This window comes from Ambystoma mexicanum, chromosome 4q, assembly GCF_040938575.1.
Source record: "Ambystoma mexicanum isolate Mex_15411 chromosome 4q, UKY_AmexF1_1, whole genome shotgun sequence".
In the NCBI taxonomy this organism is placed as follows: Eukaryota; Metazoa; Chordata; class Amphibia; order Caudata; family Ambystomatidae; genus Ambystoma; species Ambystoma mexicanum.
In genome coordinates, this window is record NC_090928.1 from 1066009449 (window position 1) to 1066031574 (window position 22126).

General features: G+C 47.3%; 1 protein-coding gene across 1 annotated transcript in view; it reads right to left on the reverse strand.

The window, feature by feature from the left end:
- Positions 1 to 22126, reverse strand: part of TLR5 (toll like receptor 5) — a 218926-nt gene that overhangs the window by 29995 nt on the left and 166805 nt on the right. The gene's annotated exons all lie outside the window — the stretch shown is intronic.

Sequence of the window (22126 nt, forward strand, 5' to 3'; positions counted from 1 at the left end):
CAAGTGAGGAACCAGTAATGAGCTGCGGTAAACAACAAAAGATGTTGGGCAAGAACTGTGCCATCTGTGAAACAGAAACATTGAATGTACACTTGCTACTTGGTTACGGTGGTAAGAGCCACAGTATTCAGTAATCAAATTCTTTGGTTTCTTGACACCACAAGACTATGTAGATACTTCTGAGAAAATCGACTAGGAGATGTTATATTCCAGCGACCTGTTAACTTGTTCTGGTGGTGCCACCACAATGTCGCTGTCCCGGGGTGTGCTAGCACCAAAGGCACTGTAATGAGCAATATGTGCATTTTTTTTAGGGAAATGCGCCAATGGGAATGTTCTCAGCGAAAACATCACGCTCCAGAGTCCCCACTTCTTTTGAGAGGTGCATGAACCTCAAGACCTCTTTTTATTTTTCACAAATTAAGGAAGCTGAAACTCGTCCAAAGATGCTTTTCTCTATGTTGTAATCTATTGGAAATCCTATTCTCTATGCTTCCCCTCTCGCAACCTGTCATAAATGTACTGAATTGTCTAGATAATATTTGCGATATCAAGAATAACATTCTGATTAATTTTTCCTTTCATACCAAATTGCCATCTTGCAAGGGAATAGAAGCCCTTGATTTAGTTTTTTATTGATTCATTATAATAAACGGATGCAGGTAATTCCATCTTAGAAAGGCTGGCCTGCTCATCAGATCCCCTTTCAATAAGCTCTGTGCCAGAAGCATACCCTTGTGCCCTGCTCCTGCTACATCAGTCTCCTGGTCTGCAACTCCTGCTCTCCAGTGTCACAGTGCAGGTTTAAAGGTTACAGGTGCTCTGTTTGACAGGCGCTGTGACAGCCAAGTCACTGCAAGGAAGAGGGTGCATTTGCGTTTTCACCGTTGTTCAAATTCCATATGATTATGAGAAGCTATGCACCTGGTTTCAGGGTAATCTGTTAAAATATAAGCCATACCCCATGTGGTATGGTGTGGAGGGTTTACATAATTATTAAGAGCCATATCAGATTTGTATCATACATCTGTCAATACTGTAAGCCCAGGTCCGCTGTGGAGTTGTGTATTCTGGTCAGACAGCCCGTCCCTGCTGGCCAGCAGGACAAGAGACTGAAATACTGTTCCTCGCATTTCATCCTTTTGCGCGGTTGGGTAGCACCTCTCTCCAGCAGGGCAGCCCCTCAGCTGGAGCTGGCCTCAGAAACATGAATCAAAGGGCACACTCTGCACAAAAGGACTACCCTCACACCAGGGGCCTTTGATGCTATCGGTCAGAGAAAGTGGTGGAACTAGTGTAGTTAGAAGGAGCTCAGCACAGTTGTGGAAAGATTCCACAATCTTGTTTCTCCATGTACCTATCTTTCCTTAGTTTCTCATCTACGTCCTTCAGCACAAAGCTATGAAAAGACCACTTTTCACAAGGGCAGGGATTTCCTTAAATCTGTCTTTTTGTTCAATCATCAGTGGAAATTTGCCTATAAACGAGGGGGCCTCCCACCCCTTATTTGATTCATCTTTAGATTTCAAGTCTTCAAGAGAATTAATTTGCACCCTGCTGGGGCAGCAGTCCTTTCCAGAGTCCTCCAGTTGTGAGGTCAAAGCATGTAGTCCAAGTAAGAAGCAAGCTCTGCTCCCTAGTAATCTCCAGGACACAGTGGGAGTCTTCTGCTACTGGAGCAAGACACTACTGGAGTAAGACCTGCCTCTCTGCTAGCTACACCAGTGCATAGGACCTCATAGGAGGTGAAGGAACTCTGCAAGTCTTTACAGCCTCCCCTTGTGTTGGGAGAAAAGAGAAAAAGGGATTGTCTTGTCCCTGTGGTTGGGACAATCAGCATCCAGAAGACATCAAATAGCTGGTCCCGTGTTCTCCTGCATCAAGCCCCATTGATGGAGCTTCTGCAGGACGGCACCATGTCGCGTGACTATGACCTCCTTTCCACTACAAAAAGTCCTCAGTTTCCGGAAGGAGGGAATCCCATATGTGGCGCGGTGTCCTCTGGGAGCACTTGCCAGGTGGGATGTCACCTCTCAAGCGATCACCTGGGCAGTGGACCCTTAGTGACTGTGTTGATGCTGGCTCCTATGTAAACAAAATAAAAATCTAATATGAAAAAACGCATTATTGCAGTGTTTAGAGGAAGGAGGAAGTGCTATCTAAAAACGTATTATTACTGTTAATTGCTGAGCTCTGCGTTTTCACTGCCAATGAACATGCATGATAGATTGGCACACCAGGTTGTTTTTTAGCACCATATCCATGGCTACTGGATTTGCCTGGAACGTCTCCACATGACAGCGCTGTCTGTTTAAGATTACTTGTGCTCTCTTTAGTAAATGCCTTGGTCGCTTCATCCCCGCCCGGGCCTGCAACCACGGCTTGCGCAGTCTGTAACAAGAGGCCAGTGGTAATGTTACTTCTGCGCCTCGGGGCTACGCACAAGGGCACTTCAGCGTCATTTAAGGCCGAAAGGACCTTGTGATTGTTTTCTAGGATGTGCGTCCTCAGCCTGCGAAGTGATACGCACTTCCATTGTCTTGCACACAATGAGCCGTTTATTCAGAGAGGTGACTGTAATCCCCAAGGCCCGGGATCTCGGATATCCCTCCTAGACCGTGCAGGGGACGGAAAGTCCATTGAAAAGGCCGGTTCTGCTGACAGTCTTTGGAGGCCTATGCGGGTGGTGTCAGAGGTGCGGGTGGACTGCAGCTCGTGGGCTGCCTTCAGCTTTCTGCTCGACACCCCAGCACAGGCTAATATCTCCCTGCTTGCTGCACCCAGCACATGAGGAACGAAGGACCAGTGGGCACGGGTGGGGTTCATACAGCACTATCTATATCTCAGAATGTGTTACCAAAGTGCTGTGCTACACGACTTCAAAAAGAGCGATACGGTTCGTTTGGTTGACTAATGCTATGTATCAATGGGAAGTGGTTGTTTGGGTATGTGGTTGTGTGTATGTATGCCACCCATCATTTGTTTCCTGTTAATTGCGTGTTCTGTGTTATTGATTAGTCGTGGGGGGGGGTGCATGATCTTTGTGACTTCATTTGTTCTTGCTGTTGAATTTAATATTTGTATAATTCTTGATTTGTGACATTTAACTGTTGTGTTTATTGAAAATATGAAAATAAAATGATAAAATAAAAAAAAAGAGTGCCGGGTTGACCTTTTTTGTGTGTGCAAATGGTGCCTTGCTATGCACACATTTTGCCCCTTTCACAAAGGGAATATGTCAGATGTGTGACCTCACCCGCAACATTTGTGCCACTGGCAGGGAGTTTTGAACACAGCTCCAAGGCTGATCACTTTGTTTTCAAAGTCCATGGGCCTCGTTACAGGTCAGGCGGTCCGGAATTAACAGTGGCAGTAAACCCGCCGCCACTGTTAATTCCAGGCCGCCCGATCTCGAGTCCTGCAGGCGGGAGGTGATCTTCCCGCCAGGTCTGACCTGGCGGGTTGAACACCTCCCGCCTGCAGGCGGACGTGGAAACACCAACACCATCCCGAGATGGTGCCAGTGTTTCCACTTCCCCATTCCCATTGAGTCCTATGGGACTGAATGGGGATTTACCGAATTCCGCCTCTGGAATTCCCGGGACACCAGGGCTGTAATGCCCTGGTAATTCCGGGAGTCACGGAGGCCGAATGGTAATACGAGTCCGGCGGTAACCAGGCGGTTATACCGGCACGGTTACCGCCAGACTCGTAATGAGGCCCCATGTCTCTTCCTCTAAAGGACCAGTGCTCTGACTATGGAGCTCGTATCAGCATATACCGTGCTTAAACACAACACCTGACATCAGCGCACGCGGAACACCAACACACCCGGATCCCTGAGCCCTTTATTAGTCCTTAATGAAGTCACCGCCATGGAGTTGAGGCAAGGATTCAGACAGGAGATTCCCATTTCCATAGCATGAATTAGTGCCCATTCAATCTTTATAATACCTTTCTCCGAAAAATAAGGAAAATAGGAAGGCTACTGGCTGACGGTCATTTGGTAAACATATACATTCTAAAAACTGTGAAACACAGTTAATGAGAACCTATAATTTTAAAATCATCCTGTTCATATTATTATTTGCATTATTAGGTAAACATTCTATCTATTAATACTAATGATTCTTACTATGACCATTCGTCTCAGGAGGATAGCTCAGGGGCAACGTGATCGCCTTGGAAGCAAAACAACACTGAGCAACACAGGTTCGATCCCCGGGTCCACGCTTACAAACCTCTGGGTATTAAGCGCATTATAAATAACCTATCATATCATGTGGTTTTATTAGTCAGGGAGCACTGTCCTTGGGAGCTCGGAAGATAGTCCTCCCATTGGCCCCAAACACCGGCTATAAGAGTTGGCCCCTGAGCCGAAGATGATCAATGGTCTTTGACATTTGGTTGTTCACCTCTTTTCCTTTTGATCTTCTCTAATGTGCCTTTTGTTGTATTCACATGTTTGCACACGTTGGTGGAGGGCCAGAAGAGTAGTGGGGGGACCCAGCAAGCAGCAAGGTGGGAGGCTATTCGCACAGCAGCACATTGGTGCTGTGGCCCCTTCACGTTCAAGACTTTTGTGACTGAATCTTGTCACCAGCCTCCACATCCGCTACCCAGACTAACACAGTGAGTACAAAGTGCAGCAGCCAGATTAGTGGTCAATATCATCCCACCCCGCCAATCGCTTCACTGGCTTGCAGCCACACCCAGAATCCAATTAAAAACCCTCTGCACCACCCGCTGGGCCTTCCACAACAATGGCCTGGAGGTCACCCTGAAGAAGGTTAACTTGTACGTAACTGGGCAATCACTCTGCTCTAGCATGGCAGTTTTATTGACAGTAAGAACAGAGTTCGGTATACCCCAAAATTAATTGACACCTGTGGTCGGAATCAAGAAAAACAATAAGATAGTGTCTCACGAAGAACAGCCAATATACAGCTGATGAATTTCATGATAAAGAACAGCCTAATATAATAATCTACAAGGAAGAACACATGGAACGAGTGCTGTGTAGAGCACACGAGGAATCATCTTAATTCACTTCAATTTCATTTATTGGTCAATACAAAATATAAATCATGTTATGATAACATAACACGACAATGTACAAAAAAAAAAGGGAACGTTAATTTGCCCTGGTGGTGTAAACATTTTTCTAGTGAAACAATCAGCTTCAATTATTCTACATGTGTGAAACTAAACACGACTAAACAAATCATTACAAAAGTAAATAAGCCTGGGGTCACAGTGGGCCACAGTCTACCAAACGCGGTCTAATATCAGATCATTGGTAGTGGAAAAGGTAATAAGGACTAAGAGGTTGTAGGGGCAAACTCAACAACATACATTTCCGTTGGTTTCGCTGAAATACATCACAACACCTTCCCTAGAACAAGTTTCGACGGAGCCTCCAACAAATTTGGAACAAATATTATCCATCTTCTTCAGGACCTATGATGCGCCCGCCTGCTACATCCCTTTGCTTCTTTAACTTGGGATGAAAACCTCATATGAATCTTCCTAAATAATCATAGCTGCCTCTATAGACAATGGCACGTGCAATAGGAGATGCAAATGAGGGCTTGCTTTTTGAAACATCAGCACTTACTTTCGGAATGCATGTCTAAGATTACTTTACACCAGTGAGGACTACCCGACCATCTGGAAATTGTCCCCTCACCAGCCGGCATGATGAAACATGCTTGCCTATGGTGGCATGACATCACCTAGCTTGAGCACACTCCAATAGTAAGAGACGGTTAGGCCAACAACAGCAAGGACAGAACTGATGGTCCAGGATAACGTTCCTTAGCCAGCACAGCTCAGCAACATGACACACAGAGAACAGACCCACCAACCCGATGAACAAGAAGGCATGATGGACTGGCAAGAAACCTCACACTTGCATCCCCGTCAGATCAGCTGCCTGTCCCCACTAACCAGCAGGTCCTCAACCTTCCATCTTACACCACAAACATACCCCATGCCCCCATCGCCCTTGCCATACACTCAATGCAGGGGCCAGGTCACTTTAGAACCCTCGCCAGCCTTTTATATCTACCTACCCTGTGCAATCTCTACACCGTGCCCACAGACCCATGACAGCACAGCCCCCTCTACACACCCCAGCACCACCCACGCTCAGAGGGCAGAACCAACAATGAATAGCTGAGCTGGGTGGCATCTCTGGCAACACACAACGCACATGCCTCAACTTAACTCACTTGGAATCAGACTAGCACACTGAGCCCTGGTGCTCCCGACCTGCAGCTATGGGCATCCTTCCTCCCCTCTTGCGCCAATAACCCAAACCCTGCCCTTTCTCTTACACGATCTAGCACCAATAGGCCTCCCAAGTGGCAGACGTGGCGCTATACAGGCCCTCCTTACATGTTTCACTTTGCTGTATCTTTGTGGACAGCCTGACAGTTTGTGGCTCTGATGAACCCTCATTTTGTTGCCTGCTGCAGCAGGACTACTCTTGCCAAAGTGTGTTAATACAAGCTCTCTTGTAAGTGTGAAAGGGGAGAAAAAGAAGTAGATAAAATGAACTAATTGACACTGGTTGTGCTTACAAGTGTAATAGGACTGACACAGACGTTGGGCCCCCAAGTATTGCCCGGATGAGCAGGACATGTACCAATTACAATACACTGGTAGGAAAGCGACGGCTTGCACTGTTTGCTGGTAGCAGTGCAGTTAATGGAGTCCCCCATGCACCGGAGACATACAGCCTCGTTTAGAGTTAAGCACACGTGCTACTGGAAATACTGATGCAATCATTACTGCTAAACTGTGCTGTAGTTTTGGAAATCCATCGAATTATGAGAGCATTGCCACCTTGGAAATAACACATTTTCTGAAATACCCGATCAAGTATTTCTGGAAATCTGCATGCATTATTCTGTTTTTTAAAACCCATGTCCCCCTCATTTTGGGGACAGAAAGGGCTTGTTTCCAGTAGCAGCTCTGACTGCTATTGTGTATTAAAAAAGTTAAAGGATAGTTCCGGGACTTTTTTTTTATTGTCCCTACGGTTCGGCCATGTGTTTTTAAGCATAAATCGGTAGATCGTAGAAAACTTTCCTATGGACCTTACCCGACTTTTCGTCCATTAACGCACTCGAAATCAGCCGCCATTTTCTGATAATCCTATCATTTCCCCCCATCGCCCTGGCTCACCTGCTTTTGCGGCACTAAATCAAATCCCCCGCCCCTGAGCCTGACATCAGCAGACGCGTACCGCCCATTTCCCAACGCCAAAGCACGTTTCGTGTCAACAATCGCTGCGCCTCAGCTAATGAAGTGTCGCCATGGAAATGGCAGGACGCCTCTTTCCTCAATAAGTATAAACACACCGTTTCACAACACACAGCAGCAGATTTTCGATTCCATTACTCTCTCTGTGTTACTTTGAGTATTCTGTGACTCGTTTCTGTGCTCTGGTCAGCTACCTTCGCCGCTTCTAGGCCTTGTGAACACCTGTACCATCTCTGTAAATTATTTTACTTTCTTTACCACACAATGGCTACAATAATGCCGTATATGTACGAGCCCGAGTACACCGAGGAGGAACTACTGGAAAGGCAAGCACGCGAAAACGATGGGGATTCGGACGGCAGTTGGGAGGACCAGTCAACGGATGAAGAGCCTGGACCATGTCGCATGGACGGCGTCTCCACTTGGTGCACGTGCAATCGGTGCGAGCTAATGCCAACTGAGGAGGAGAACTGCTGCTGCCGTGAACATTCCGGGTGCTTGGCCTACATTTCGGAAGGCGAGCCAAGTCCGCAATGCATCACCGAGCTGCCAGAGTTCAGGGAAGCCTGCCTCTCACGGACCGTGTTGAGGATGATGATGGTGCTCATGCACGAACTTCGCGGCACTGTTCGTCCGCGTAATCCGAGTAACGAGTAAGTATACTCTGGTTGTGATGTCAGTGATGCCACTACTATTTCATGGTCGTCTCCCACATATAAAATTACATCTACATATCATTCGAACGCATGTAAATTGGTTCCATTGCATCTTTCTTTTTCACAGGTGGTACAGGCTGGTGGCCTATCGTTGCTTCACTTGGTGGCTTCACGGGAGGCTCGGACACCGCGTTCGGAGAGTAATACCTGCCTGTGCGGTACTTGCCATTAGACAACATTTCCCCAGCGACAGTGGACAATACCGCGGATTTTCCCTGGATGTGCTGCAACCGGAACTTTACAATGTGTAATGTTTATTATTTATGTTCAATTGAAATTAAGATCTAAAATAAAACCCAACATATATTTTAACAATGGTTGTTTTGATTTTTTAAATGAATCTAGTGTGTCTCCATTGAATAGTCTTCCTGTGCCTTGTCTTGTCACACCACATGTCTCCGGCCAGCATCCTCCCTCACGCTGGCCGCCCACCTTCAATCCACATAACCGTTGAACCCATATGCAGCAGACATTCATATGTTATTTTGCGGGTTGGCATCAAGCCTCCCGGCCTTGCCTCCTCCCCCAAAAATACTTACCACACCACTTTGTTCAAGCGTTGGCAATAAAAGGCCGTTGGATTTTATTGATACAAAACATGGTTATAGGTAAATAATCAATATGGTTGATCATAATAAATCATCCTTTTGGGCACCGGGTACAGAGATGACCCCCTCTGGCCCGTGCCGCCTTGCCACCACAGGCCAGCCTGCTGCTGACTAACTGCCTAGGCATCCAGGGTCTCCAGGGTGAACTGCACCCATATATTCTCCTGGGAGGCTGAGGTATTTATAAACTCACCCCCCTGCCTTCCATGTACTAGATCCTGCAGCCTGCCTCTTACATGCAGTTAGATGGCCTCTCCTTGGTGAGGCCCGGCGGCAAACGAGTCTTGTCTGCACGACCACCGCCCCAATCCACCCCCCCGCCCTATCAAAGGCAGTTCGCACCGGGGTACTTGTGCTGGCAAGTGGAGCTGTCAGGGAGCGATAAAGGCCAAGAGGTGCCAAATAGCATGTACACTTCAAAGTGGTCTATAGAGCATGGGTTGTTGTTCCCATGTCTACCTCCAGACCCCGTGTCTCCTGCCAAGCATCCCCCCTCACGCTGAACGCCCCCCTGCAATCCACATAAGTGTGTCTCCATTCACGAGTCTTCCTGTGTCTTGTCTGCACGACCACCGCCCCAATCCACCCCCCGCCCTATCAAAGGCAGTTTGCACCGGGGTACTTGTGCTGGCAAGTGGAGCTGTCAGGGAGCGATAAAGGCCAAGAGGTGCCAAATAGCATGTACACTTCAAAGTGGTCTATAGAGCATGGGTTGTTGTTCCCATGTCTACCTCCAGACCCCGTGTCTCCTGCCAAGCATCCCTCCTCACGCTGAACGCCCCCCTGCAATCCACATAAGTGTGTCTCCATTCACGAGTCTTCCTGTGTCTTGTCTGCACGACCACCGCCCCAATCCACCCCCCGCCCTATCAAAGGCAGTTCGCACCGGGGTACTTGTGCTGGCAAGTGGAGCTGTCAGGGAGCGATAAAGGCCAAGAGGTGCCAAAGACCATGTACACTTCAAAGTGGTCTATAGAGCATGGGTTGTTGTTCCCATGTCTACCTCCAGACCCCGTGTCTCCTGCCAAGCATCCCCCCCTCACGCTGGATGGCCCCCTGCAAACCGCATAATGCCACGACATATACACGTCATTCATTCACAAACACACCCCTGTTTCGAATTCTTTATAACCCACTTCATATTCTAATGAGAACTTCTTTGCGCTTTGCTAGTCAACCCGTGAAGGTGCTGGTTATCTGCTCTTCGTCTCTGTGAACTTCCGTGACCACTTCGAGGAAACTCGTCAGTTTGCAACCTGTGAACTGCTCCCTGTTCTACGACAAGAAACTACTCTGATCCCTGCATCTAACTGTTTGTTCGTCAAGGTAAGGCCATGTACCATAATCATTTTGCGTCCAATTTCTTTTCGTTCAAGACAGTACATGCAAGGAACTAGTCACATGTTCTGAGTTTAGTCAAATTATCTTTCTATTTTTTTAAAGTTATTCAAATACTTATCCACATGTGAATAACGTGTATAGTTCCAAGAACCAAAACGAACCTTGCATTGAACCTTTTATGCGTCATTTAATTTTTTAACACATTGGTATTCATAGAGAATTGTTGATCTTTACTTTTCAGAACTTTCCACAATGCCTGCCTGTTCCATTGGCGGTTGCCCTTCGAAGACCCATAATAAATCTGAAGGTACTATAATGCATGTTTTCCCTAAGACAATAGATCAGATAAGAGAATGGGTCCGATATTGCGGATATCCACCGTCTGAGCTTGAAAGTAGAGTCCTAGAAGTCTTTGCGGACAAGAGGGGTGATCGATACCGCATCTGCAGCAGGCACTTTAGCTCAGACATGTACTCCACATCATTGCTAATAAAGAAGAACACACCGCGAGCGAGGCGAAAATTGCTCTCAACCGCTATTCCCACTCTATTCGTCCACATCCCTCCACTGGTGAGTCAAGTTTACGTATTTATCTCTCGGCCTTGCGGTAGTGTGTAGCATTAGCTAACAATAATTTCCCCATTTATGTATCCACTCAATATGAAGGCGGAAGATTCTCCATCCGTGTCGTTATTGCAGTCATCAGCCACTTCAAGCGCCTATCGGGTAATCTTACTTAGCTATTCTGCCACTGACTTGTTTTAGGCATGTAAATCAATAGTTTTAATTTATCGTGTGATTATTTTACCTAATGGTACACCCTTGTACTCGTCCTCTAGTTTTTGTTTTCAGTTATAATTATTGTTATCCAAAATAATGCAAGTACTGTCTTTCAGGGAGATGCTGAGGAGTCCAACGTATTGACGACAACCGTTGATGTCACTCAGATGCTCGAGGTACGTTTCCAGACAGTTCCATCGATGGAGATCATCAGATCTTGCATTCTTGTAGCGTGATTGTTACACACAATGTTTCTTTCGTTTTTAGCCATTGATATGTCCTTCTGTCGTCGCCCTCCTATGTGTCTTCTTTTTTCAATATTGTGTTCATTACTAATGAAAGTCCTATGTTTCAGGGAGTCGATGGAGCATTAGTCCAAGAAGAAGGGGGAGCATGCAGTTACGGGTCGGCGCAACAGCTTGCAGAAGTGTGCACCGCAGTTACATCGTCCCTTGATGTTCTTATGCATTTCGAGGTATGGATACTGACAGTTCGATCAAGCAAAATCATATGACGTGATTACATCCGCTATACTTCCTTCTTTATTAACGCAAGTACTATGTTTCAGGGAGATGACGGAGCTTCTTCTACAAGAACATCACCCCTAGTAGTTGATGCAGATATCTGGGTGGTGACACTTCCAACGATCGAGCAAATCGAATCATATTTAGATATCCATTATTTATTTTAGACAACTGATCATTTGTGCAGGTCTATTTAGATGAGCCGTTGACGCCTGCACAAAGTGTATGTTCTTTTTAACAAAATAGAAAACCATACTAATGCAATTACTGTGTTTCAGGGAGTTACTGAAGCATCATCTTCAATAATATCATCAATGGAAGTCTATGAGGAGCCCGAGGTATGGATCTTGACAGTTCCATCTAACTAGATCAACAATGCGTGAATAATTGTCGTTTGAATGTTCTACACAAAGCGTTCATTCGTGTTTTGCTATTGAGATGTACGTGGGTATTGGTCCCCAAGTACATTTTGTGTTTTCAATATTATTATACATACTAATGAAAGTTCTATGTTTCAGGGAGTCGATGGAGCGTCAGTGCGTGATGGATGTGCTTATCATGAAAATATAGTCGTTCAGCGCAAGAGGAAGTGGAGACATGCACACACGAGTCGGAGCAACAGCGTCCCGATGTTGAAGTTCGAGGCAAGAAAGTTTCAAAGAAAAGAAAGCAAAAGAAGGTTAGTGTCCTGGTCACTATATTATGTTGTTTTTCACTGTTAATAGTTCAATACCGTAAGTTGTGTTTAAACTGAACATCCCTTTTCCAATCTGTCCTCTAGTTGCGAGTGGGTGTACGAACTAGATCTACACAGACAGTGAAGCGAACGAGAGCTGTTGCTTGTCAAACCTTTTGGCAGGGACTTGAGACTGGAGATGCATCGTGCCAATGGGAAGAATATGAAGTGATTGACAACGGAGCTATACCACATCCAGCCATTGATAGTGAATGTCCTCCTGGTAGTTCGGATGCAGTCGGAGATCAATTCACAGAATCCACAACCGCAAAAACTAAGACCGCGAGAAAGTTGAAGAAATTGTTTTATTCACCCATCGCCGGAGAAGGACCAGATGTTGCAATGGAAGAGAATGAAGTGGACGACAATGAAACACCATCAATATCACTGAACATAGCGGAAGACGATATCAGAGATTCTACCTTTCATGTGAGTGACATGTCCTCAACGTTACAGGCCGAACCAGCTGGGATGCAGAGTGACAGTATAAGGAAAGAGGCCAAATTCATTGTATTCAATAGTTGTTTGATTGATATTATTATTCGGATGAAATGTGGGCATTCGGTTGGTGGGGAAGTATGTGGGGAGCCATTGATTAATGTGACTCGTGCAATTCGAGGCACTAACCTTAAAATACATGCCACCTGTACAAAATATCATCCTTTCTCATGGTCTGCACAACCCATGCTGGGGCAACTGCCAGCAGGCAATCTACTTTGTGCAGCGGCTGCACTTTTTAGTGGTTCAAGTTTTAAAAAGTTAGAGTCTTTCTTTCAGTTTGTGGGAATCCATTTCATTGCGAAAACTCAGTTCTACAAATACCAAACCGATTATCTATTTCCAGCCATTAGCGAAGCTTGGAGAATGGAAAAAATGTCTATTGATAGTACATTCGCGGGCAAACGGTTCAGGCTAGCCGGTGATGGACAGTGCGACAGCCCAGGATTTTCAGCCAAGTACTGCACCTACCACTTTCAGGACATGGAAAGTAAGAAAATTGTGAGTTCGGTGGTCGTGCAGGTGTCACAAAGTACATCCTCAGTGGCCATGGAGAAAGTTGGCTTTGTAGCATCATTGCAAGAACTACAATCGCGGGGAATGGTGATCGACCTGATAGCCACGGACAGACACGTTTCAATTGCCAAGACAATGAGAGAAGAGTACAAAAATATAAATCACCAATTTGACGTTTGGCATCTTGCAAAAACAATCAATAAAAAAATGTCGGCTGCAGGTAAAAAAAAAGATATGCAAGGTATTTCACAGTGGTCCAAGTCAATCAGCAACCATCTTTGGTGGAGCTCAAAAACATGTGGAGGGTCGTTGGAAATTCTACTGGAAAAATGGCGGTCAGTAATGTTACACTGTAGCAACGTTCACCGCTAGACCACAAACCAACATTTCCACAATTGTGAACATGGCCATTTGTCCACAGAGGAGGCACGGAAGAAGAAGTGGTTGATTCCTTCATCACCCACTCACAAAGCCATTGAAAAGATTGTATTTGATAAAACTATAACAAGAGATTTGAGGGGACTCACGGAATTCTGCCACACAGGAGATTTGGAGGTGTTCCACAATATGTGCCTAAAGTACAGGCCAAAACGATTGCATTTCGGCATGGAGGGCATGATAAATCGGACTCTTCTAGCGGTCTTGGCACATAATCATAATGTTGGCCGTCAACAAAGTAGGACGACCAGAACTTTAGGGACGCTTCGCTACAATAAGGCCTTCACTAAAAGAAGTAAACAATGGGTGATCAAACCAGTGTTTGAGGATATGCAATATGAGTTTATTGAGAGACTTATTGTTGACGTCCTAGATAGGCACATAAATGGAGTTGTGAACGAACCTGTGCAGGGGACAACTGCATTGCCACCCAACATTGCCTCTGTTCCATGTCCACCTAAAGAAGAGCTCATTGAGAAATACACATCACGGTTTAAATGATTGTAATTTGATTGTCTGTTCTCTCGATTCTCCTCATGTCGCAGGCCCATTGAATATGTGTAGCTATGTAATGTGTAAATAAAAGTGATTGCTCAGTGTACATGCAATGTGTCTCTCCACCCTTGCCCCTCCCTTCACCGTGCAGTAGTGCGAACCACCCGGGTGTCACCTGTGACTTTGCTCTCGAGTCTCCTCATGTCGCAGGCCCATTGAATATGTGTAGCTATGTATTGTGTAAATAAAAGTGATTGCTCAGTGTACATGCAATGTGTCTCTCCACCCTTGCCCCTCCCTTCACCGTGCAGTAGTGCGAACCACCCGGGTGTCACCTGTGACTTTGCTCTCAAGTCTCCTCATGTCGCAGGCCCATTGAATATGTGCAGCTATGTAATGTGTAAATAAAAGTGATTGCTCAGTGTACATGCAATGTGTCTCTCCACCCTTGCCCCTCCCTTCACCGTGCAGTAGTGTGAACCACCCGGGTGTCACCTGTGACTTTGCTCTCGAGTCTCCTCATGTTGCAGGCCCATTGAATATGTGTAGCTATGTATTGTGTAAATAAAAGTGATTGCTCAGTGTACATGCAATGTGTCTCTCCACCCTTGCCCCTCCCTTCACCGTGCAGTAGTGCGAACCACCCGGGTGTCACCTGTGACTTTGCTCTCGAGTCTCCTCATGTTGCAGGCCCATTGAATATGTGTAGCTATGTATTGTGTAAATAAAAGTGATTGCTCAGTGTACATGCAATGTGTCTATCCAACCTTGTTCATTTGCGCATTAAATTAAACCAAACAGTAATATAAATCATTTTTCAAAAAATATAGAATGTCTCCGTATTTATGGTTCTCTGGGGCTGCAAAGCACGCAGACAAAATGCAAAGATGGAGTGTAAATTTCAAGTCCTGTGAGATGGCCTTACACTGAATGTAGCTAACTAGGAATGTGTGCTCGTTCAAAGTGAAGGTCAGCTGCTTTGATTTTTTGCTCGGGTGCCGGAATGGCCCACGACTCAGTATAAGGTTCTATTGTTATTTGACCTTGACAGGCCGGGACCATCCCGAAAGACTTCTTTTTGGGGGTGTGGTGCAATAACGTAAGAAACGATAATGAATACAATTTCAGAAACGATAGCCATTTAATGTTCGTTCATTAGAAGAAATAACGTCGGCATAGAAGGAGTGGTATTTCGGGGCTGCCCTACGCACAGACACAATGGAAAATGCAAATATAATGTAAGTAACTCTTTAGATGAGTTTATACCGCAATTTAATTACTATACAGTAGCTTTAAAGACGGGTTAAGTTGTACTTGTTCGTTCTATGTGGCATATTGTTTTGTACCGCGCACTATCTTGAGGAGAACCATCTCCTTTTACGGAAGCACCTCAAAACCTTCCTCTTTGCTTCTGCTTTCTCTCTCCCTCTCCCCTGCTACAACTGGTCCACTGTCTGCGACCTCGGTCCTGGGCCCTTCCACTCTCCACCTGCACTGCCTCCCTGTCAACCCCTGCACTGGGGGACTGTCTCAGTATCCTCCAGCCCCCCCTTGACGTATAATACCCAGTTGCACTGTCCTAGCTATGAAATAATTTCCCAACGTAATATATAAAATGAATAATTTTAATAAAGATCTGATGGTGAGACTGATTTCATTTTTTATGTTTTTAAAACAGGTACATCCTTCATTATTGTCTGCGTCACGAGTACCAGACACCGGCGGATGGCTTCTACAACCGCCAGTTGCTTCTCCGCGTGAACAACGTTACCACCCTGACCATTTTATGGGACGATCGCCAAGTACAAGTATGCCCTTACGCGGTACTAACGGCTAGATGCAACATACAGACCGTTGTGGTGGCCTAGTGCCTCGTTGTTGGAACAGCCATGCGATTATCAGTGCGACCGAAGAGCTTATTTTATCGTAAACCAACACCCTGTGTACTGCACACGAACATCGCTTGCCTCAAGACAAACTATTTTGGATCGAGAGCAAAGAAAAATGCAACTCGCAGAATATTCTCTAAACATTTGATGTCCAATAAATGTACTTTGCCAAATGGACAATCTTGCCGTTTGCTTTTAAACCACAGTTTCATATTCCGAATTGTGGCGCTGTATTGTGAGATGATCTAAGACCCTGTGTACAGCAAAGGAACATCGCGTGCCTCAAAACGAACTTTTTGGAACGTGAGCAAATAAAAATGCAAATCGCTGAATATTCTCTAAACATTTGATGTCAAATAAATGTACTTTACCAAATTTACAATCTTGCGGTTTGATTTAAAAGTACACTTTCATATTCCGAATTGTGGCGCGCTGTGTTGTGAGCTAATCTGTGTTGGTTTCCGGGTTCTGTGTGGAGTCGCGTAGAAGACGCCTGGGCGCGTTTGCCTACGCAGCACAGTCACGTCACGGATAGAGGCGGGGAATATGAATGTTTTGATAAAGTATGTTTCTGCGGCGGGGGATTTGATTTAGTGCCGCAAAAGCAGGTGAGCCAGGGCGATGGGGGGAAATGATAGGATTATCAGAAAATGGCGGCTGATTTCGAGTGCGTTAATGGACGAAAAGTCGGGTAAGGTCCATAGGAAAGTTTTCTACGATCTACCGATTTATGCTTAAAAACACATGGCCGAACCGTAGGGACAATAAAAAAAAAGTCCCGGAACTATCCTTTAATGTTCAAAGGGGTCATTCGTGACCTTTGTGTGCACTGAATGGCAAAGAGGCCCCCCTCGGTCCCCCTTCTGGATGTTCCCAGGAATATTTTTTCCAGTGCACTGAACGGAAGTGTTTTTCTCCAATGCAGGAAACAGAGCCAAATAAACCATTGAAGAGTGTTTAACATTTTCACATCGACCTTTTGGGCGGAGATAAGAATTTGCGGTGATTTCTGAGGTATTTTAAATGCATAATTCGGTGATATATACCACATGTGGTGGTCATACGAATATCAAATGTGACAAATACCCCTCACCTCATAATCAGATGGAGAAAACAGGCAGTATTTGGAAATATCGCCTGTGGTAAAAATGCGGCCCACATCCTTCAAATGTTCTGGTGGGTGAAAGGGCAGAACTTGATAGCCTTAAAAAGAGCGAAAACATGGATATATGCAGATGGACTCCAATCACCACAGCTTGCAAGGATGAGGAAGGACGCACCGAGAGGCCTGCACGTGACCATATGTTGAAAGACAACAGAAATATAAAAGAGGCAGTGAATCCAGGAATCCGCTGCGGAACCCAGCATAATATGTTGAGCAAGAACTCCGCTGCCTTATGAAGAAGGAACTTAAAATGCGCACTTGGGACTTGGTGGGGAAAGAGCCACAGAATTCAGTTGCCCAATTCTTTGTCTTCTTGTGAAATGATCACGCCACCTTGAAGACACTTCTGAGAAAATTCACACCAAAGGGATGAAAATTACATTCCAGAGACATTTGGGTCGGCTGGGTTTTTTGGGCAATGGCAGCAGAATGTTTGTGCATGCGAGAGTCCCGGGACCGGAAGTGGCAAGGAACAAGTGTGTTCAGTGTCTTCTGACGTCTTAAATACCTTGCACAGGGAACTGTGCCCATATGAAGACACGTGTCAAATACTATGTATTTTGAAGAGGCGGGCAAAATGGTAAGTCTGAAATTAGGTGAAACGATTACAATTATGGGGGTAATTCATAGAATTCAGCGCAGAAGCAGAGCATGCGAGAAGAGCAGAGAGGGAGCGTGCACCAGCGTGCGCCAGCCGTGTGCGCTAAACAGCATTCTGGCACACGGCGTATTCATGGATTTCCCAAGCCATTTTGAGCCCTGGCGCAGCGAACATCCCGCAGCGCCAGTTACGCCCCCAAGAACGCCCCTTGCGCAAGGAAAAGCCATCGAAATCCCCAATACGGTGCAAAGGGCCGTGCTAACCCTGGACCAGCTTACAGGGCCGTTACACCGTAATCGCGTGAAAAACTACGCGTACCCCGCTCACGGCAGCCAAAACGCGTGAAAATGTACTCGCCCACCCCCTTAAATACGGGTACCCCGCTCGCGGCAGCCAAAACCCGTGAAAATCTCCTCGCACACCCCCTTTGATACGCGTACCCCGCTCATTGCAGCCAAAACGTGTGGAAATCAACTCGCACACCCCCTTGAATATGCGTACTCCGTCTGCGCCAGGCAAATTGCGTGCAACATGTCCCCACTGTGGTGTGGGCTGCCTGCAGGTCATGGTCTGGGGTGATGGGCTGCCTGTGGGGCATGCCCAGGGGTGATGGGCTGCCTGCAGGTCATGGTCTGGGGTGATGGGCTGCCTGCGAATCATGGCCATGGTGGATGGGCTGCCTGCGGGCCATGGGAGGGTGGATGGGCTGCCTGCGGGTCATGGTGGATGGGCTGCCTGCGGGGCATTAGGAGGGTGGATGGCCTGCCTGCGGGGCATGGGGAGGGTGGATGGGCCGAACACATGCACACACGTCACCAGACAGACATGCATCTGTACATCTCCACCACCTGTCACAGTGCAAAAATCGGCAACTATGTCACATCTGCCAATCGGGTTCCTACATGTCTGTGTCACATGCATCTATGGCGTATCACAGTCGCACACATGTCAAACAAACACACGCACATGTACGCTGTGCACGTACATGAAGGTGGAACCAGCATCCATGTGTCACACTCCAACCATGCCATAGTACATACACAGAAATGCTGACATGTGTGCATCTCCACATGCATTGATGTGCATCACACATGACTGGACTCACATGCAGCATGGTCATGTCCCTGCACATACACATCCGTACATGGCCCTTTTCAGACATATGTCCAAGCTGCACACTCCTGGCACACCTCAACATGCACTGCTTCCAATAAGTATGCATGGACACTTACCGCTCGACTCCGGACGGGTCTCCCTCTCGAGGACCTGGCGGTGAAGCGCTGGGTTAATGCGTTCCAGGACCCTCATTTCGTCAGTGGTAAGGTGGACCCGGCACCTCACTGCATACGCTGCTTCCGAGAGGCGCCGGGCCTTCCGGAGGATCCTGGACCTGAAGTCCTCCAAGTGCTTATGGACGTGTGGTAGTTCGCGGGTTGCCACCCCTTCCACGTTGATGTCAACGACAATGTCGGTCCAGATCCTTTTCCGTGCATCCTTGTCGCCGCATGTTCTTCGGAAGAGGGCATCATAATGCACCAGGACTTGCTCCACCAGGATGCCAACCTCTCCTGCTGTGAAGCTGGCAGCCATCTGCCTCTCTGGCTGGGGATTGCCAGTGGTCTCAGATGGTGTTTCTCCCGACATGGCAACCCCCGAGGCAGGTGTGGGTGGGCAACTAGGTCCTGGTGCTGGGCTGTGGAGCGATGGAACTGCAGTCGGGAGTCTTCTGTTCCAGCAGGGGTGGTCACAGCAATTGGACCCCTGCAGATGGCTGATGTGCAGGCACCAAATAGCAGGGCATGTGGCCAGCAGGCAAGCAGGCAGCAGATGGCTCGTGGGAGGCGGCTCAGGGCTGTGGGGGGAAGGGAAATGGCCTTCTGGGCAGGAGCGTGGTCTTCCGTGTGTTGTCGCGTTGCCAGCTTGATACGGAGTGATTTGGCTCGTGAAAAAACATCACGTCAGCGTGTAATTCAAGGAAAGGCCCTTGGCGCGTAAGCGCGTAAGCGACGTAACACACGCAGGCATTTCCCTCGGCACGGGTGCATAGTGAGTCAGCATGTGAAAAAACAGCACATCTGCGTGTTAATGCGTGTAATTTGAGGAAAGGGCCTAAGCGTGTAAGTGACGTGACGCGTGCAGGCGTTACCCTCAGCATGGGTTAAAGGTCCCATGTGGGTTTCCATCGCTCTGTACGTGCTTTTCGTGGAGAGTGGTGCATGTGTTTTCCAAGCATTGGGGTTCACATGCGATTACTTCACAGCGGCTACAGTGCGTTCTTCTTCTACACGCAAGGCAGACGGTGAGTCGCGCACGCTATTGTTCCCACTGTGGGTGTCCCTGTTTGTCGCGTACGCCTTTTTTTCAGGCATACTAGCCCAGGTGTTGATCACGTATGCATTTTTTGTTTCTGGCTGCCACAGCGTACTGCGTGTGTTTTTTTACACGCACTTGGGCTTGAGGGGGCGCATATCTCTTTTTCTTGCTTTTTTGGGATGCCTGAGCGTTGCGTGACCCATAATTTTTCCTAAGGAACCACAGGCAGCCTTGCAGGAGCACAGGGGTGCTGTTTGCATCACGTACCTTGCCCCCCTCACCCAAGATGCCCAGGACAATTGTTGTGTGCACCTCCCATTGGTACTAGTACATCTGTGCCATGGTTGGGAGGCCACAAAGGTGAGGGGCGCCTCAGTTGGGCAGCCTCCACGTGCCCTTTCCCCTCCCATGCGCAGCGCCTGAGCGTGTGGTTGGGGGTGTGGGGGCACCACCATGTCCACCGGTACGCCCCGCCGTGTTGCAACATTGTGCAGGACACATGCTGTCACAATGATACTGCACACTACTGGGGGTGCATAGAGTAGCTGCCCACCAGAGCGGTCAAGGGAGCAGAAGCGTGACTTGAGCACTCCAAATGTGCGCTCCACTATGGCCCAGGTTGCAATATGGGCTGCGTTGTATCTTACCTGGGGTGTGGTGGTGGGGTTCCGTATTGGCGTTATCATGTGGGTGCTCGGAGGGTAGGCACTGTCCCCTGGGGAGGTGATAATGGTTGTCATTAGTTTGGTTTGTGTATTTGTCTGTGTGTGACATGCATGCATGTGCCCAGGCATTTCTACTCACCAATGAGCCATGTGTCACCATGCTTCACAGCTTCTAGGTCCCAGCTCAGGGCGGACATTCTGTATATGAAACTGTCATGGGTGGACCGAGGATAGTTAGTATAGACAGAGGTGATGATCCCCTGTGCATCGCATGCAACCTGCACATTTATGGTATGCCAGTGCTTGTGGTTGCGTTGGATATTCTCCGTGGCCCTAGGTGGACGTAGGGCCACATGGGTGCAATCTAGGACCCCAAGCACTTTGGAGTAGTGTACCACCCTGTAAAAGTCCTGGACCATGGCCTGCCTTTCTGAGGGTGTTCTGGGCATGTATATGTGCCTGCGGACTGAGGGTCGCGCAGTCATGATTGCCAACACCTGGTGTAGGCAGCGTGGCTGTGTGGGCTGTGAGACCCCCACCACTATGGCAGTGGTCCGCTGAAATGACCCAGTGGCCATGAAATGCAGTACATTGAGCACCTTTTGCAAGGGGCTCAGTGCTTGGGAGCACAGGATGGGTGATGTGAGTGCATCCTCCCACTCAGAAACCACTTCTAGGATGATTTGGGGTGGAAACCTGTACCTCCCATAGACCTGGTCACCAGGCATCCCAAAAAGGTTGGTCTTCAGTAAACAAATGTGGGGCCTGGGTATCCCACGACCACTGCTGCGAGGAACGGTATATTCATCGTAGCGTATGAGCTTCTTTGTTGTTTGCTTGCACCTTTACACCGCGCGTGCCCGCTTACGCCTGCTTCTTGCTGGCATACGTGCTTCCGGATTAGCACGTCTTTTTTTGGCTCGCGGGTTTCCCCTGTTTGATTCCATGAATACGCATTGTTAGCGCGCGTGTGTGTGCGCTGCCTTGTGTGCGCCTTCACGCAGTCTCGCGCACAGCCTTCGGGATGTCGCAATGACGTGTGCGCCACACGCGGGTTCAGCGCACATCTCAGGTAAGCCATGTGCAGCGCATTTCATGAATCGACAAACGGCTGCGTGCGCGGCTTTAGCACGCGTGCACTGCGATGTACAGGCTTGCGCTCCCCTTTTCAGTGCACATTAATTCCATGAATTACCCTGCAAATGTCAGTCAAGAAAAATGTATTCGGTATAAAACCTTCAAGTACAAACATATATATAAAACACATATCCAATTCCACAAAACACACGAGAGATAAAATGACAGACAGGAGTTAATATCATAATAAATTCATAAGTGGATCAAAACTAAAATCAAATATTCAATCGTTTCTACAACTCATTAGCCGCAAACAGGCTCGAAATCGCTCCCAAATAAGAGAAATATCATCTCATTATTGCATACCCCAGAAATTCCATATTTAGAAATGTGCAATAAGCGCAAAATGCGAGGAGAGCTTGCTCGCAGCCTCGCAGAATGAATGTAGACTGGGTTAATTATTCATAAACAGACTCTGGCATCGCAGGGGCCAGG